The 6,198-nt window shown below is 31.8% G+C and overlaps 1 pseudogene; it reads right to left on the reverse strand.

Moving 5' to 3' along the window:
• Positions 1 to 17: 17 nt before the first annotated feature.
• LOC134270814 (alpha-(1,3)-fucosyltransferase C-like) lies at positions 18 to 654 on the reverse strand (annotated as a pseudogene).
• Positions 655 to 6,198: the final 5,544 nt, after the last annotated feature.

Below are 6,198 nucleotides of genomic sequence, written 5' to 3' on the forward strand. Positions count from 1 at the left end.
TTTTTGGGAAATAATGCCCGGGCTTTTTTGGTCCATTTATAACAGGTATTATGTAGTACGGTTTAAATAAAGTGAAAATAGTTTTTCTGTGGTATAACCTTTGCAGAGTGAATTCTCAAAAGAAAAAAAGAATTTGTAGTCTCTTTCGAACACGGAATGGCACCCCTTCAAATTATCATATTGCTTGCCACATTTTTTAGTTCCACAGCTGCCAAATTTATCCACTTTTAAGTATTTACTTAGTTCTTCAACCAGTTTTTCTCTTTTTGAAGGAGTTTGACAGTGGCTTGAAACCCAAACCGTGTCTTTGGTTTTCTTGCTGAGTATTCCAGTGTAGTTTTTGATGGCGGGTTCTTGTATTTTTTGCAGTTTCCCGTAGAATGGTACATAAATATCAGATTCCTCCATATACGACATGGATAAATCAAAAAGTTTCATCCATTCCTTGCTTGGTCTCCACGTGTGGTACGGACTTTCTGCCGTGTTAAACACCCAGACTTGTCCTTTTTCTTTCTTAATCACTGTTTGAGGAATACGTCTGTGACTGAATACAACTATATCAGCCTTGGAAACATTTGTTTCTAAAACACAGCCCGGCATGGAGCATTGAGTACCATCGTAATACCGTAGCTGTTGAACAAAGTACTCCTCTGCATGAAACCAATGTGTGCGAAACATCCTTGGAAGTGAGTTTTTGGACACTTTATTTGTCATATTTGTATTGTTGAGTGACGAGTCAAAAGTATCTAATGTAGAGAGGTAGGTCAGTAAAGGACGTTCTGTAGTTGGAATCAGACTTAGGATTATAACAAAAGATATTATTGTTATAAAACACAGTGATGTAAAAACGCCATTTCTTTCGAACATCTCTGAGTGGACTGAAATAATTTTAAAATAAAATAATTAAAACAAAAAAGATATAAAAAAGGGAAAAAAGCAAATAATTTATTATCAAAAAAATGACATCATACCTCATGATAAGTATTCTATACATTAATTATTTTTGTTGAATGTCAAAGGGCATAAGTGAAATGTTAAATTACATGTATATGTCGTTTTCTTGTTGTCTGCATGATGTATGGCGAACATGAAAACTTACAGTTCTAAATATTGAGGATCTGAAACAACAATCATAAATAAATATATAAGCCTCTTGTTCTAATTCGTCTCTTCTTAAATAAATATTTTCCCTGTCTTTTAAAGATTTGTATTAAAATCTTTAATTTGTTCGGACAAAAGTATTGCAGCTATGTTAAGGACTCCGAAAGGTATATCATTCTAGGCAAAGTTGCGGGAAATCGATTATGACGTCAGAGAGAAACTGTACAAATGAATCTCGGTGAATAAATAATGATTTTCTTTTTCATACAATGTTACAAACTGTGATTTTTATTATTATTGCAAACTTGAATAATGTTTAACTTATCTTGTCATTATTACACTATTCGAATGTAAAATTTAAGCCAACTTGATCTCGCTGTACTAACATAGATGACATTATGGACTAGTTGACACGCATTGTTTCTGTACTTGATATGCAGATCAAGCTATTATTGCAACTTGCACACATGAAAATTAAAACTAAAGATGCGTGATCTGACTAAAATTGAGTCATATTTTGTTATGTATAACTCAATATTTCGAAGTCTTATTAAATTGATAACGACTAGGTCTCTTATTAAGCCGCAATCATGGTAGTTTTAAACATAAATGTAATACATTCCAAGGCACAAACTCCCGAAAATTTCAAAAGTTCTACGATATCCGCTTAACAATAAATCATATTTACACACATGTAACTATTGTCCCTACTATTTTGAAAAAAGCTGGGAGCAAGTTGTGCACTGTTGGTTTTTTCGGTAATTTTACATCATTTTGATGCGTGTCGTGTAAACTGAATGCACGAAGTTAATCAGAAGACGGCTAAATTGTATATAATTTCCGGGCATGGGGAAGTTGCTCCCAGCACTTTTAAGGCTAAGGTATTTGTCTTAAAAAAAAACAATCAATTTCATGGTGAAAATTATCCGTATATTATTTAATTTTTACAATCTTTGTATTTGTACATATTTTTCTCTAATTTAACCATGTCAGGTGACAAACAGTTGATGTTCGTGCTTTGGTCGAACTCGTTTGAGACCCCATACATACTTACGCATAAGTACGATTCCCATTAAATATTCTAACTCATACTTATAAAATAGATATCAACATTATATTTGTTTTCTCGGAATATTTCAAAGCATACCTTATGGGCGGTCTTAACTTAGCTGTGATGGGAGATTATTTTTCAAATTAGCAACAACTATGATCTGAGATCCCTCATCATACATCTGTTCTGTCCTACAAACAACTATGATCTGAGATCCCTCATCATACATCTGTTCTGTCTTACAAACAACTATGATCTGAGATCCCTCATCATACATCTGTACTGTCTTACAAACAACTATGATCTGAGATCCCTCATCATACACATCTACTGTCTTACAAACAACTTTGATCTTAGATCACTCAACATACACATCTACTGTCTTACAAAAACGTTGATCTTAAATCACTCATCATACATCTGTTCTGTCTTACAAACAACTATGATCTGAGATCCGTCATCATACATCTGTACTGTCTTACAAACAACTATGATAATAGATCACTCATCATACACATCTACTGTCTTACAAACAATTTTGATTTTAAATCATTCAATCTTAAATAATCATACACGTATATTGTTTTAGAAACATCTTTGATCATAGATCACCCAACCTTAAATCACTAGCAGCAACTTAACCACGACTGCTTGATTAATTCCTGTACATCTATGCATATAAGTTTGTTTTGGAAAATATGAAAATGAAGAACACATTACTTAACCACCTAAGGAAAAATCGGTTAAATACAATTATTGCCTTACCTTCTCGGACAATATCTCTTTATCCTTTTCTGCTTTGCTTTGAAGCAAGATATATAATCTTTATACACAGATACATCATCTCATCATCTCAGTCACGTGATGATCTCAGTGATGTATGTTTCAGATTACGAGGAATTTTTATTTTCCTTTTTCTAAAATATATATTTCCTTATTACCATATAACACGCATTAATGAGTGGTTTTCTATTTTCCTGATACTTTTATACAATTACTTTTATACATTAGCGTTAATAACTCCAATTTGCCCTTTTACAGTACATTAACAACGCTTATAAAAATTTGATAACAAATCTGTTCAATTACGCTAAGGCAACTGAAAATAATGTTTAATTTTTAAATCAGGTGAACGTTTCTTGTATTTTTCTATCAATATGTTTTGTGAAATATCATCAAATTATTATTGCTTTGTTTTAAATGTGCTGTTTATTTTTGCCAGGACCTTTACTTGGTTTAAATAAGTCATAATAAACATGTTTTGTCTTAGAGTCTGTCGTGATCTCAGGACACTCATCCTTAATAAAAATAGAAATTTAAATCATTATCAATGCGATAGTGTCCAGGTCTCTTTTAATGGGCTTTTTGACAAAAAGCTAGGCCTAAGTTAGTCGTTATCAACATGTATTCTCTTAGAAACTGTCCAGCATATTTAGGTCACTGAATCTTAGATCAAACTGACAGCATCTATAATCAGACAAACTTTTATAATTGTTATGCTTTAGATACAATCATGATGTAAAGTCATTCATCCTTAGAATTGTAATTGTTATGTCCTTAACTGTTTTGTTTAGATCTATATTTCTTACGTTTTAGCTACAACCATGTTCTGAGGTCACTATTTTTTTTTTTTTAGATCACACTATTAGCATCTCAAGCTAAGCTGTTACATGTATGATTATTACGTCTTCCCTACAACCTTAATCTTAGGTTACTATTATCTTAGATCACACAATCAGCAATTAAAGTTAGGCTTTTATAATTATTTTTTTCTCAGCTACAACCTTGATTTTACATGTTTTATGTCACTATTTTCTTAGATTACACTAGAAGCATCTACAACTAGGATGTTACATTTCTTTATTTATGAAAATAAAGCTAACAGAAATGTCCTTATCCTTTTTTTATTCCTTTTTTCATCTTTATACAAAACATCTTCTATATAAATGAGAAAGACATAATTTAGGAAATTACTGAACTAGAAAAAAATTATGACAACAATGTAACTAGTATTGCTGAGAGGTAAAAAGCATTAGAATCAATAAGGCAACACAAGCTTACGGGGAATATGATAAGGTCAAGGGCAAAATGTGAAGGGGATAACCAACAAGTTATTTCTTAAATCTTAAAAATAGACATTTTACAAATAAGATAATAACAAAAATTATTAAAAGTGAAAATAATGAGGAAAGGGAAATAACAAAGCAATCTGAAATTCTAGAAGTTGAAAAATTTTACAAATCATTATACTTAGTTCAAATATTAGAGGATGATGATTTTAATCTTAAAGAATACCTTGAAGAATATAATGTCCCTAAATTAGATGATACTGAACGTTTGCATTTGTAAGGTGTTATTTCATATAGTGAAGCCTTATCAGTATTAAAGACAATGTCTAATAACAAAAGTCAAGGTAGTGATGGCTTCACAGCATAATTTTTTAAAGTATTCTGGAGAAATTCGGGTCATTTTGTAGTACGCTCTTTGAATTATGGTTATGAAATAGGTGAATTTTCTTCTACACAAAAGCAAGGAATAATTACTTGCATACCAAAAGAAGGAAAAAGTAAATTTCATCTCAGCAATTGGAGACCAATATCACTGCTAAACATTATTTATAAAATTTAATCAGGATGTATAACAAACAGATTAAAACAAGTTTTAACCAAAATAGTTAGTTCAGATCAAACAAGTTTTATACCTGGGAGATATACCGGAAAGAATACACGTCTTTTATATGATCTGATGCACTACACAGAATTGTATGATATTCCTGGAACATTAGTCATGATAGATTTTGAGAAAGCCTTCGACTCTGTGTTATGGCCATTTATTCAAGAAACATTGGATTTTTTAACTTTGGACCAAGTTTTTGTAACTACGAGGGGTGTTAGAAAAGTTCGCGGACAAGTTTTATTGTGAGCGCGCTATTTCCACGAAACCGGTCAAACTTTGCAGATAAAATCTTTACCTTTTTTTCAATTAATATACAAGAATTTGTTGCTCTCCGATGATTATTGAAAAATATACAGCTTTTTTATTTTGATAAATCTTGCTTCACGGAGCATGCTACATTTTGGCACGTTTACATCACAAAGACTCTTTATTAAAATTAAAAATTGCACAATTGTACCGCAAAGAGTTTTATGATATTTTACCTGCCGCTATAGTCTTCATGAAACGTCACTGGGAAAAATTTTGAACTAAATTTGAGGGTATATGACTGTTTTATAGCCGTTTTTAACTGATCAACGCTTAAAAACACAGCCAAAAATCGGAACGTCATTTAGCGTCATGGAGCACTGCACTATGTAAAAATTATGTATGCAGACTGGAAAATGTCTAAAAAGAGATTAAAATGTTCAAGATGCTGCCGGGAATTTCCTACACCTACAAAGGACAAGTTTTCAAATGGTTGTAGCTTCATAAGAATGGAAGGATTAACATTTTGAATGATTACCTCCATCGATACTTCAATACCCCCGTATCGCATGGACGTTGCGTTGCGCCTATATGGTTTTGCATAGTTTCCATACCTGATCGATTAACTGCATAGACTTTTTTAAAGATCTCAATAATATCCGAATCAGTACAAAAGACATTATATAAAAGAAAAGTAATATGTCTTGATATAGATATTCAATTTTAAACTAGAAAATAGATAAGAAAAATCTGAAGAAATGAAAGATTTATAGAACTTTACCGGTTGAAATCGGGTTGTCACGTCGCCTTACGTCAAGTGATTGCTCCGTGAATTCCATGACCTCATAGTAAAAATCGTTGTAAATTTTCAAGATTTTATTATATGGACCTGATTTTTTACATACCAATAAACAAAATGTAGGAATTTATTCAGACATAGGTCATACTTCACAGTACAAAATAGATTTTCCGTAATTCAAAGTGTCCGCGAACTTTTCTAACGACCCTCGTAGATAAAAATTTTCCAAAATAATATAGTTTCTTGTGTGTCACAAGCATGAATTTTATAACTTCTTCAAGTTAGGAAGGGGCTGTAGAAAGGGTGACCCAATTTCTTCTTAAAT

This window comes from Saccostrea cucullata, unplaced genomic scaffold (genome assembly GCF_032062105.1).
Source record: "Saccostrea cucullata isolate Sc308-1 unplaced genomic scaffold, CSIRO_AGI_Scuc_v1 ctg8249, whole genome shotgun sequence".
In the NCBI taxonomy this organism is placed as follows: domain Eukaryota; kingdom Metazoa; phylum Mollusca; class Bivalvia; order Ostreida; family Ostreidae; genus Saccostrea; species Saccostrea cuccullata.